Genomic DNA, 13,218 nt, shown 5'->3' with positions numbered 1-13,218 from the left:
GATAAGCTACTGGTCTTATTCGTTGAATCACAGGGAATGGTCCAACGTACCTCGGACTTAGCTTTCCTTTCTTACCGAATCGTACTACTCCTTTCCAAGGAGAAACTTTTAAAAGTACTTTATCTCCTACTTGGAATTCTAAAGGCTTGCGACGATTGTCTGCATAGCTCTTCTGACGATCTCGAGCCGTTTTCAGTTTTTCCTTGATCTGAGTTATCTTGTCAGTAGTTTCTTGTACAATTTCAGGACCTGATAATTGACTTTCTCCGATTTCTGCCCAACATACTGGAGTTCTGCATTTGCGTCCATACAGTGCTTCGAATGGTGCAGCTTCGATGCTTGAATGATAACTATTGTTATAGGAGAATTCAATTAATGGTAAATGGCTATCCCAATTACCGCCAAAGTCAATTACACATGCTCGGAGCATGTCTTCTAGAGTTTGTATTGTCCTTTCACTCTGTCCGTCTGTTTGTGGATGATAAGCAGTACTTAGATTTAGTCGAGTTCCCATTGCTTTCTGAAAACTTGTCCAGAAATGAGAAGTAAAACGACTATCTCTATCCGATACAATGGAGAGCTGAACTCCATGTAGGGATACCACTTCGTCCACGTACAGCTGTGCTAACCTTTCCATGCTAAAGGTTTCTTTCATTGGTAAGAAATGAGCTGACTTGGTTAATCGGTCTACAATTACCCAAATCGCATCATTACCTCTTTTGGTTTTGGGTAACTTTGTAACAAAATCCATTGTTATGAGTTCCCATTTCCATACAGGCATTTCTAGTTGTTGAAGTAATCCTGAATGTTTCTGGTGTTCAGCCTTAACTTGTGAACAAGTTAAACACTTAGATACGTATTTGGCTATATCCTTTTTCATTCCTATCCACCAGAAATTATTTCTTAAATCTTGGTACATCTTATTATTTCCTGGGTGCATGGTATACCTAGATTTATGAGCTTCTTCTAAAATCTTATTTCTTAACTCTCCTCGCTTAGGTACCCAAATTCGTTTCTTATGGAATTTCCAAATTCCATCATTTCCTTGTTCTAATTCCTTTAGGTAACCTTTCATTCCTTCGGCATCGTCGTTGATTGCCGTTCCCTGAACTTCTTTGATTTGTTCCATTAAATCTACTTGTAGATTTAACCTAAGAGCACGGACACATTTCTGTTTCTCATGGTACTTATGACTTAAGGCATCTGCAACTACATTTGCCTTTCCTTCGTGATATTGGATATCACAGTCGTAATCGCTTAGCATCTCCATCCATCTTCTTTGTCTCATGTTCAATTCTTTTTGCCCGAATATATACCTTAGACTCTTATGATCTGTATAAACAGTAAACTTACTTCCATACAGATAATGTCTCTATATTTTAAGGGCAAAAATTATGGCTCCCAATTCCAGATCATGAGTTGTATAATTCTCTTCGTGCTTTTTTAATTGCCTAGAAGCGTACGCAATTACCTTCTTGCGTTGCATTAACACACATCCATATCCTAATTTTGAAGCATCACAATATACTTCAAAATCTTCTATTCCTTCCGGTAAAGCTAAGATTGGTGCATTCGTTAATCTATGCTTTAAAATCTTAAAAGCTTCTTCTTGTCTAGATCCCCATTCAAACTTAGCAACTTTACAGGTTAACTTAGTTAAAGGCACGGCTATCTTAGAAAAATCTTTGATAAATCGTTTATAGTATCCAGCTAAGCCTAGAAAACTTCTTATCTCCATTGCTGTCTGTGGGACTTTCCATTTCGTAATTGCTTCTATCTTAGCAGGATCTACATGGATACCTTCGTGATTTACCACATGTCCTAAGAATTGTACTTCTTGCAGCCAAAATTCACACTTCGAGAATTTGGCATAAAGCCTTTCTTTTCTTAACAAAGTTAAGAGGACGTGTATGTGTTCACAATGTTCTTTTTGGTTCTTGGAGTAAATAAGTATATCGTCGATGAAAACGATCACAGATTTATCCAGTATGGTTTACAGATTCGATTCATCATGTCCATAAATGCTGCTGGGGCATTTGTTAATCCAAAGGGTATGACTGTAAACTCATAATGACCATACCTAGTTCTGAAAGCAGTTTTAGGTATGTCTTCTTCTTGTACTTTCAACTGATGGTATCCGGATCGTAAATCTATCTTAGAGAAATACCTAGCTCCTTGCAATTGATCAAAAAGATCATCAATCCTAGGTAGTGGGTATCGATTCTTAATTGTAACCTTATTCAATTCTCTATAATCAATACACATTCTCATTGATCCATCTTTCTTTTTCACAAACAACACTGGTGCACCCCAGGGGGATGAACTAGGTTGTATGAATCCTTTGCTTAATAATTCATCTAATTGCTTTTTCAATTCTAGGATTTCGGTAGGTGCTAATCTATATGGTGCTTTGGCTAGTGGTGTAGTACCCGGAATTAAATGAATTCTAAACTCTACTTCTCTATCAGGTGGTAAGCCAGGTAATTCTTCTGGGAAAACATCTGGGTATTCTGAGACTATCGGAATATCCTGAAGTTCCTTATCTTTAGTGTCAATGATTACTGAAATCATATACACCATTTCCTGCTTTCTCGAATAACTAGCCAATTTCATTACTGAAATAAATTTCAGTGGCTTTCGAGGTTTATCTCCAGTAATTAAAATTATCTCTCCCATGCGAGTTTGAATTTCTACGACATTTTTATCACATAGGATTCGTGCATGGTTGGCTATTAACCAATCCATTCCTAATACTACCTCGAATCCGGCTAAATTCATTGGTAATAGATTTGCAGAAAACTTATGGCCTAATAGTTCTATTTTTCCTTCTTGCCAGACTTTATCTATTTTTACAGAATTTCCTTCCGCTGTTTCGACTGTGAAGATCTGCCTAAGAGTGGTTAAAGGTAACTTAAGAGCTTGACAAAATGAAGTATTGATAAAACTTTGGTTCGCACCAGAGTCAGATAATACTTTTGCAAATACGTCATGTACTAGGAACGTACCAGCTATCACATCTGGAATGAGTTCGGCCTCTTGAGTGGTCAGCTGGAATGCGCGTACATTCTTCTTGGTTGCTCCTTCAGCTGGTTTAGCTTTGTTGTCTACTGGTTTAGCTAATTTAGGACATTCGGATTGGAAATGTCCCCCTTCTCTGCAGTTATAACAAATTCTTGTTTTCTTCCTACAGTCTTCTTCACGATGTCCTTTTGCCTTGCAAAAATTGCAAACTATATTGCATTTTCCATAATGCTTCTTTTTGCAATTTCTGCAGAAAGGAGGTGATGAGGATTGCCCTGTTCCTCTTTTCTTGGTATTACCCATACGAAATCCTTGGGTAATCTTTTGCGCCAATTCCTTCTTGCGATCTTCCTCTTTTGTGCGCACCAATTCATCCGTTAGGGTATTAGCTAATTCTACAGCATCGTCAATGGTACGAGGTCTCGCAGCTTTAACGATGTTACGGATTTCACTAATTAACCCCCAAATATAACGGGAAATGAGTACCGCTTCTGGCGAAGCCAGTGTTGGCACTACCCTTGCGTATTCAAAGAATGTCGAAGTATAGCCCCGGCAATCTACCCCTGTCATACGGTGACTTAGGAATTTGTTTGCCATTTGATCTTTTTCATATTCGGGACAGAATTTTCTTTCTACAAGATTCTTAAATTCTTCCCAACTCATGGCATAGGCTATCCTTCTTCCTTTTGCCTGGAGGATCGTGTTCCACCATTCTAGTGCTCCTTCTTTGAACAGATTTGATGCATACATCACTTGATCCTCTTCGGCACATTTGCTTATTGCAATTTCTGCTTCGGTTTTCTCTAACCAGCGCAGTGTTGCAGTTGCCCCTTCGTTACCTGCAAATTCAGTGGGTTTGCAAGCAAGAAACTCTTTGTAAGTGCAACCAGATGTTGCAGCTTTTATTCTTTTTTAGAAGTGGGACTTGTTGCGGATCATGATCGTTGTGATTGCTGCCTCCATTTATGTTGTTACTGCCGTTATCTTCCAGAGTACGTTTACTAGGATTTAATTGTTGTGGTTCTGCAGGTTTGTGAATAGCAGCCACAATTTCTGGAATAGCATGGGCTATCCCTTGGGCGATAAAGTGCTCGATATCTTGTCGGGTTATATATTGATCTTCCTGTTCTTGCTCAGATTGATTTACTTCATTAATTGGTTCATTGTTAGCGTTTTCCATCTGCTAATTAGTAGGAACTATTAGTGTCTAACTTATTAATAACAAAATTAGCACAGATGAACACATAAATTATTACAACATACAAGCATAACCAAAATTGTCGATTTCTCGACTTTCATTTTGTTTTTGTATATTGCATGTGCATCCGTACACACCGTATCTTACAAAGTTTTATTGCCCATTTTACAGAGTTTTAGGTTACTATTTACACTATTATACAATATGATTTCCTGACTTTTTCGTTGGTTGACCGACAGTTCTAGTAACGATGCTCCCTCTCATCGTATTTCCAACATAGTTGCTCCCCCATTTCCCTGATCCTATTGCCTGTACCTATCAGTTCTTCACCGAACTGATGAAGTTCAGCTAGGTTTTCATTACTCATGGGAGGATTGGGGATTGGTTCTCGGTCAAATTGTGGAAGGAAACTATGAGGACTATTAACTATGCTTTGGAATTGCCAGTCATTTGTCCACCATTCTTCCAGTTCGCCAAATGGTCGGGTGTGGATTAAAGGTTCTAGAATAGTTGGTGCTACGTTTAAGGGAAATTGGACTGTGGCTGGGTAAGGGTATAGATTATTGCGAATCGGGCTTATGACATCACAGTTTTCTAGTAGGCGATCTATTTCGTCTTGGAACGTGATTTCTTCTGGTTGTTTTGAACTCTCTCCAATCTCTATTCCCTTTTGCTTAAGATCTATTCCTATTTCTTTTTCTGGCAGTTTAGAACTTTCTCCAGTTTCTATTTCCTTTCCCTTGTTCATGCTCACAGGATTTTCTATTTTAGGAAGTATCCTAATGGCTGGTTTTCTACGGCGTACTTTCCTCCACCCTACGTATCTTCTCTTCTTTTTAGGTTTAGCTTTTTCCAGCGGTGGAGCTTGGAATTCCACAGGTTCTTCTATGTCAGCAATGTAACCAGTAAAGTCGTAAGAGACTTCGATAGGCACTGGATATAAGTTGAGATTCTGAAATGCTTCCGATATCTCACTCATGCTGCATAGTATATATGCAAAATACAAGAATGCAATGTTAAAACTTTGGAACAAAGTTTAACAAACAAACACTGAAGTTTTATTGGATATTAATTTATACAGAGGACAACATAAATAAACACACTAGGACTTTATTTATTTACTGGATAGTGCTTTTCCTTACTAGCCCAACATATTAAATAGTTAAAGATTTGCATTTTCTGCTACAGTAGCTAGCATATAAAGATTTGCCCATTTCTCGTCTAGTTTGTCTTCCCAAGGTGAACTATTACCCAATTCCTGGATTTCTGGGTTAAACCTAACTCTCTTGGTTCGGGGTTTCTTTTTCTCCTGATTCTTTTTAAGTATCGAATTCCTTTTCTCTGGGGAAAGAGGATTCTCATAGTTTGCCTTGCGGACAAAGATTCCTTCTTCTAGGTTTACTGGGTTTTTAGAAGAAGATGCAATATCTAATTTATGGTAGATAGCAGACAGCTTTTGTTTACCCATACTGTAACTAACAAATAATCAGTTAATAAAACAGATAATCACAGAATGACAACTAATAGAATTAACTATTTTGTCAAATACTTAATTTAGTAATAGCCTTGAATCAGTGGCTCAATAGTTATTAATTATTAGCTCTGATACCACCTTATTTCTGTCACGGCCCCCGGCCCGGTTTGACCCGTTCCAGGAGCCGCGGGACAGAAATCCCGTGGTATCTGAATTATGAGACAGCGGAAGTCTTTTATTACAGAATCTTTTCACCGTAAAATGCTCGTTTACTATATTACACAAAGTTTTTAGGGATTAAATCCCATAGTTTACAATCAGTTGATTTCACACAGAAATCATTATTTTTCCAAAACATGTTTTATTTATTTATTCACAATGAGCCACTTCTCTGAGCTTGTAGTGCTTTACTGCACTTTTCCTGGATCACACAGATCACCTGAAACATGTTTGAAAAGGGTTTTGTCAGCGGGGAAATACTGAGTGAATCATTCCATTTTCTAAAACGACCCGTTAGTTATAAATTACAGTATTAAGGGGAATTACAATGTTTCTGATATCAAACCAACTACCCACAGTACTCGTCACTCGACCAACCATTGGCTAGCCCATTTGTCCAATGGTGTCTGTGACTGTGGTCAGATCACCCCTTGGCCACCCGTTTGTCCAAGTGTGACGGGAAACAAGTAATGTATACAAAACCCCACATACCGGCTGTAATATGGTGATTACATAGACTTAATCCCTGTAATTATAACTTTGAAAATAACTTGGAGTTTTGTAATACTTACTCACAAACTGTGAGAAAACAGTTAAAAAGAAGAATGACTCACATTGCAGATTAACGAGCAATAGATAAGCCTACTGATTAGCCTCGATTAACCTAAATTAACACAATGCACACACAGGCAGGTTAGTAACTAATACAGTAGTTACGTCAATTCATGAGATTAAACCCTCACAACGATTAATCAGTGTGATACTCGATAATTCAATCGGATTCACAACGAATAACAGAGCATAGTCCGAATTCGAACAGCACTCTAATATTCAAGTTGAAATCACGACGAATAATCAAAGTACAAGCTCAACTGAGCAGAACCCGGGTTATTGTTGGATAGTTATAATCGATCGGACGTTGAATCGTAATAGCGATCGAGTTATTACCCTGATTGCGGCAGCGTCTCGTGATCGTGTGTGTGTTGTGGACTGAATTGCATGTAACTCGACGTATACACGGAGTTTTCACGTCGTTTTAAGTTTCCAGTTTAAGTGCCAAGGTCGGCTATTTATAGCTGAAATTTCGACATGCTTACGGACCGTATGACCTGACCCTTACGGTCCATAAGGAGACCTGATAAGCTTACGGTCCGTAAGGACCAACCTTTACGGTCCGTAAAGGTTGCAGCCTACTTCCTAGCCTAGCTGAGTTCGGTTGTAGCCTTGGTGAATCAATAATTTTAACCAATCAACATTTAGCAACGGTTTAATTTAGATAATTATCAATTAGGGTTTGCCCCCCTCGAGTTTTAGGGGCCCTGATCCTGATTCCGATTGTTCCAGAAATTTCAGGGTTTATGCCAAATTACTTGGGCGTCTTAATTAGGGTTTTCTTATTAGATAATTATTATCCTAATTACGGGTTTTAGTGACAGTTGTTACAGGTTTTCATGGTTAAATTTGATGGTAGTGGTGTGATGGCAGAAGTGGTGGTTGTGTGACGGTTGCGGTGGGAGAGGTTGACAGTGGCAGGCGGGTGGTGGTGGTGGTTAGGTTAAGTGATGGTGGGGGTGGCTGGTGGTAGGAGTGGAGGTGGTGGTGAGTGTGTGAGAGATAGATGGAGAAAGAGAGAGAATTGAATAAATAGCTAAAATATCTATTTAAAATGTTTTATATAAATATAGGGGTAAAAAGACTAATTTGCCCTCATATGGGGTCCACTTGTTCATATTTTAACTATGAAAATAAACTGAGTTAGGGTTAAAAGACGTAATGTGCAAGGGTTTGCAAACATTAAGTACGTTTTTTGTACGTTTTAAAGATAAAGGAGATAGTTTGTATTTTAATGTCAACGTAAAAGACGATTTTTGTAATTTACTCATTTGTTAATGAAGTGTATAACCTTATTGCAAGAATAATTCCCATTTCATTCTTAATTTCTTATATCCGTCATTTACATAACTTGAATCTTCAACTACAGTACCTAACTCAATTATGATTACACCATTGCTAATTTGCTATAGAAAATAAGATAAAAAGTCACACATACCTTTTGTTAATTATTATTATTACTATTGTATACTATTGATAGACAAAGTGAATGAATAGTAACTATATTTGTTTTAAAGGTTTTTTTATATATGTTATTTAGTGGTTTTTATATGTGTTATGTGGTTCTTTTATATATCTTATGTAACTTGCGTTTGTCTTTTATCGATTTAATTCACATGTCAGTATTTTTTGATCATATCAAGATTTTTTTTCTCTATGAGTTGATGTAACGAGTATAGGCGGCATAACAAAATAAACCAATACCGATCAAATTCCCGCCTTGTTGGTATATTTTTGCTCACATCATGATTTTTTTTCTCTATTGGTTGGTATAATAAGTGTCAGTGCCGTAGTTAAACGAACATATATCCACCACCGCGCAACGCGCGAATTTAATAACACTAGTATATATAAAAAGGCATTGATCTTTGAACAAAGATATACATGTGCACTACTTCTTACTGAGAAATGACAACAAAAAAATAAGTGAATTAAAAAAGAAATAGGCAACAATCAAATGGTGTGTATGCAAAGTTTCAACTTAATCTGCTTAGTAAGTACAAAAGGAAAAACTTGCATTTTGCGAGATCCATTCGTTGTAACTGCTTCAAAGCCTCATTAAAGTGAAAGTTATCATCCAAGTCGAATCAAATAAATCAAACTTTTAACAATTTACCTCTGAGATAGAGGGAATGAAAGTTATTACTATAACAAATAGAAGTTAATGAACAGTAGTTTTAATATAATATATAGTTTTTTTTATAATAATAGTTATTTTCTTTACGTTTTAACTTTAATCATTTTCTTAATATCATGGGTTGGGATAAGCTTGGTGTCAACCGGTATCGAGCCAGTACTTGTATCGAAAATACCGGTACGGTCCTGTTCGGTCGGGACATGAAGGTAAAAACCGGCACTAGTACAAAAAACGCCAAAAGTTGGTGTCAAATTAATATTGGAAATCTTTTGTTTCGGGAAATTTAATGCTACTACCCGGTGCCATTTTCTCATCCCTGATCACGGATAACGTACGAACAACGGTCACTACAAGAAATATGAGTTTTAGGGGCCACACCTTTAACGGCAACACCCTAAAAGTGTTATCCTTGTGTTAACATCTCACATGAGATTCTAGCCCTTGATAAAAAACGATCAGACGGTTCATGTTCTTTCTTGATATGTCGCCATAAAACCTTGGGCGGGCTTTGTTCCCCCCCCCCCCCCCCATCCGACCTCTCTTTCCCCCTCAAATTACACAAACCTAAGAGTGAGATGACCACCACCGCTGTTGCGTCTGAGACGACGACCACCGCCCGAGCACTAGGCCGCCACCACCAGAGACCCCCAAATCCCCACCGTATCTCCCCATTCCTTATTTATTTCAGAATTTAAGGGTTGTGTTCTTATTTTGTCAGAACCGATTGCGATTCTACTGCCATTTACATTCAACGAGTTGCAGACACTAATATCGGAGTCTCTGTAGGTACTATATTGTTTTTGCCCAATTTTTTTTGTTGGGTTTTGTTATTAAATTGCATAAAGAGAGTAGTTTTGTACCAGTGATGATTATTTTTGTTTTGTTTCTATATATAATTGGTGAATTTGGCTTATTAATTGCAAGTTGCATTTGTTTAGATTGTTTGTAAACGGAAATCTTTAGGTTTAGGGCTCAATCAGAATCAGGGAAGTATGTTACGTCTGTTTTTTTTTTAAAGTTAATAGTACTTTTACGAGCTTAGGTGTTCTCTTTTTGAAACCCTAAACTGCACTGTGTTAGACTAAAAAGTCTTGTTTAAGTGGTGACTAAGGAGCTTCAAACCCTAAACTGCACTATGTTTGACTAAAGAGTAGTTTTCTTAGATATAATTTATGATTCATCCGTGTTGTATGCTTTTACCAACTTGTAGCTTTCAACCATCGGCGACCTACCACAGACCATCACTGTTTGTCTGTAATTTGACCTACTCTGGTATGTACATTGTTGATTTGTTTGTAATTTGAGTAGATATGTAGTATTGACTTGTAAAACTTCTAGATATGTAGTGTTTGGGGTAAGTTGTTGAGTCTGAATCCTTGTAGTAGATTATTTGGTGTTTGAGGTATGTTTTTTGAGTCAGGTTTAGGAGAATTTTATTATGATTGTGATATTTGGTTGATTTTGATTTTGACTTTCTTTGTTGGTCAAACATATGTACGCATAGAGTTGAACAAACCTTAAACGATTATGTGTTGTTAAAAAGTATACTTTAAATAAAATATGACTGACTTAATCCAAAATATATAAACATGAACCTTTTTGTTTTAGTTTGTATTGTAAAAGGTGCCTGTTTCTTGTAGTGGGTATCGTACAACTTTTTTTGTTGTTGATTTTTTCTAAATTTTTTTATTTTTTATTTTTTTAGTTTCAGGGGTATGGATGAGCTCGGTGTCAACCGATACAGAATCTGTACTGATACCGAAAATACCGGTTACGGTACCAGTATATGAAAGTAAAAAATGGTAGTGAACCAGTACCAGGAACGCTAAAAGTCGGTACCGAATTGGTACTTAAAATCTTTCGGTTCGCCAAATTTGGCACCGGTACCCAGAACCATTTGCTCATCTTTGACCATGGGTTTCATACAACTAACATCGTTACCATACAACTTTTTTGGTCAGTGGCGGAACCAGAACGATTTAGTTAGGGGGTCATCTTAAGCTTATATTCTATACTGGTTCAAATCAGTGGGTTCATCTCTAAGTTTGTTCTTCAAAAACTCAAAATATATAAATAAAAATTCAAAAAGTTCCGGTGACCGGAGGGTCAACGGACCCTCTTGACCCCCCTCTGGTTCCGCCCCTGTTTTTGGTTGATTTTCTTTCGGTTATCTTTTAGTCTTTTTTTCTACATTTTCTTTTATTCTTGTCGGCAGTTCCGTTCGCAACGTGCCCGTAGTAATTTCAAAACACATGTAAACACAGACTAAATAACAAAAGAAATTCACCGCGTTACGGCGAATTTATTTAAACCTAGTTTGCTATAGAAAATAAGATAAAGACTCACACATACCTTTTATCAAGACTCACACATACAAACAACGTTTTAAAAACCGGTAAATACCGGCCGGTTATACCGGTATTACCGTTTCCAGATGTAAATCCGGTACGAAACACCTCGGTAAATAAGCGAAACACCTCGGTAAATTAGTGAAACGGCATAAGGGTTGTACCGGCGGTAAAATTCGGTATACTGGTTTGAAACGTAATACCGGTATTAGCACAGGGTTATTTTCATTTGAGTTGATACTTATTTTCAATATATATGTTACTTATCTTATGTGATTTTTATATATTATGATTATTCGTAATTAAAAGTTCTTATTTAATATTGTATGAAACGAAAATAGTTGATGTATTCAACACTCAAATGGCTTAAACATATCATACACTTTCATTTAAAAGAGCTTGTTGGAAAATTGAATGATTTTCGATTATCGTTTGGATTATTTTTTATTATGAATTTACTTTTGGATCATCTTTTAATACGCAATTATTCATTTTTGGATTAACTTTTGAGTTTATGTTGTAATTTATGGAATTATAGAGTTAGCTAGTCAACCCGGTTGAACCGCTCGGTACAAACTGATTCAACCGGTTGAACCATTTTTTACCCTAATCCGGTTTGATCTAAAAACCGGTTTTTAAACATTGCATACAATTTAACTCAATTGCTCACCCTAATTGTTCAAGATTTCCGTTTAAGAAGAATAACATAAAACTTTTGGAGTTCGAGGAGCACTAGACCTTCAACACAATTGTGAGCCTATTAACCCAATACTTAATGACAAAGTTGTATGGTGGGCTTGGTCTGGTCCACTTGGAAATGCATTTAACAGTTAACCCAATACTTTGAAATTGATGGCCTATTCCAAAACAGCATGTTTTTGCTCTTATTTTTATATGTACCAAAATGAATACATAATTGAATGAATTATATGAATTAACAAATATCCACTATAATACACGAACTCTTGTAAATAAAATGTTGGAACCGACCTAGAAAAAAGCGGATGGAACTAGAGATACAACCCTAAACCGAAGACCCGACCCGAACCGGTTTTGGTTTGGAACAGATGATAAGACGAACCGAGTGAAACCGATGGTTTGGAATTGGTTTGGCATTCTGCACATGAACTGCACGCTACCGGTTTAAGAATCAGTTTGGGATTGCAGCCAAAGTATTACCATAGGAGATTAATTATGCGACCCAACATCTTTTTGCACCAAGACTTTATAATAGCAATTGCAGACTAGAATTTATAGCAGCAGTTGTGGAAAACGAATGCATGAGATTAGGATATTTATATGAATCTTGTTGAGTAGTAGCTAAAAACATCATGATTGACCCCTGACAAAAAGATGTGCCAAAAAACGTTTCCTTGAGAAACACCTGAAGCCTTCAAAAGACTAGATTCTGAGATGTTAACACTTGATAAAAATGCAACCCTTACTAAAAGATGTGCCAAAAGCTTTTCCTTGAGATACGCCTGACTTCTGTGACGAACATGAGGATAAACAGAACAAAAGGGAGATCTACCCTTCGACCGGCTGACATTCTGGTCTTTGGATGGGTAGGAGGAAAACATGCCTGTGTGGATCTAACAGGGGTTTCCCCGCTTGTGGGCCTAGGGGTAGTGCATTTACGGTGGGTCAGGCTGCTTCGGATAAAGTGACCAAACATGAGAAAGCGTGCCTTGACAACCAACACGTGTTTATCCCATTTGCTTTTGATACTTTTGGTTTTCTGGCGCCAGAGGTTGTGGAACTACTTAGTCGAGTTCAAAGGGTCATGCATAGTAATGTTATGACCCCGAGATCTATGGACGTAGTTTTTAAAAGGCTTAGTTTTGCTATTCAAAAAGGGGTAGCGGCACAGCTTGTTGCCCGTTTACCAACTATCTCGATGTAAATTCATAATACATTAATAAATTATGTATTCTTAAAGAACCAAAATTTCGCCAAGAGTCCCACGTCCACAGGTTGTGTTGTGTTTGGATCTGTTTATCACCCATATGAAATAAATCTCCGTTGTATCGTCCACACATTTGTGAACAGAAGTAGCTTTATTTTCTAATCTTCTTTCATTTCGCAGTAGCCAAGTTTTCCATAAAAAAGCAAGGAAAATGACACCAGTGAGTTTCTTCCTTGCACCCGATATTTTTTTATCCCTCTAACGCCTCCAGCATGCCTCTTACTGCTGATATATTTGCCATCA

At 37.2% G+C, this 13,218-nt stretch overlaps 1 long non-coding RNA gene across 1 annotated transcript; it reads left to right on the top strand.

Moving 5' to 3' along the window:
- The first annotated feature begins 9,191 nt into the window (after positions 1-9,191).
- LOC110900188 lies at positions 9,192-10,606 on the top strand. Its single transcript, XR_002570832.2, has 2 exons — positions 9,192-9,447; positions 10,367-10,606. It is a non-coding gene; the product is annotated as an uncharacterized LOC110900188 (long non-coding RNA).
- Positions 10,607-13,218: the final 2,612 nt, after the last annotated feature.

The sequence above is a fragment of the Helianthus annuus genome, chromosome 13, assembly GCF_002127325.2.
Source record: "Helianthus annuus cultivar XRQ/B chromosome 13, HanXRQr2.0-SUNRISE, whole genome shotgun sequence".
In the NCBI taxonomy this organism is placed as follows: Eukaryota; Viridiplantae; Streptophyta; class Magnoliopsida; order Asterales; family Asteraceae; genus Helianthus; species Helianthus annuus.
This window is presented reverse-complemented; position numbering and strand designations above follow the sequence as displayed.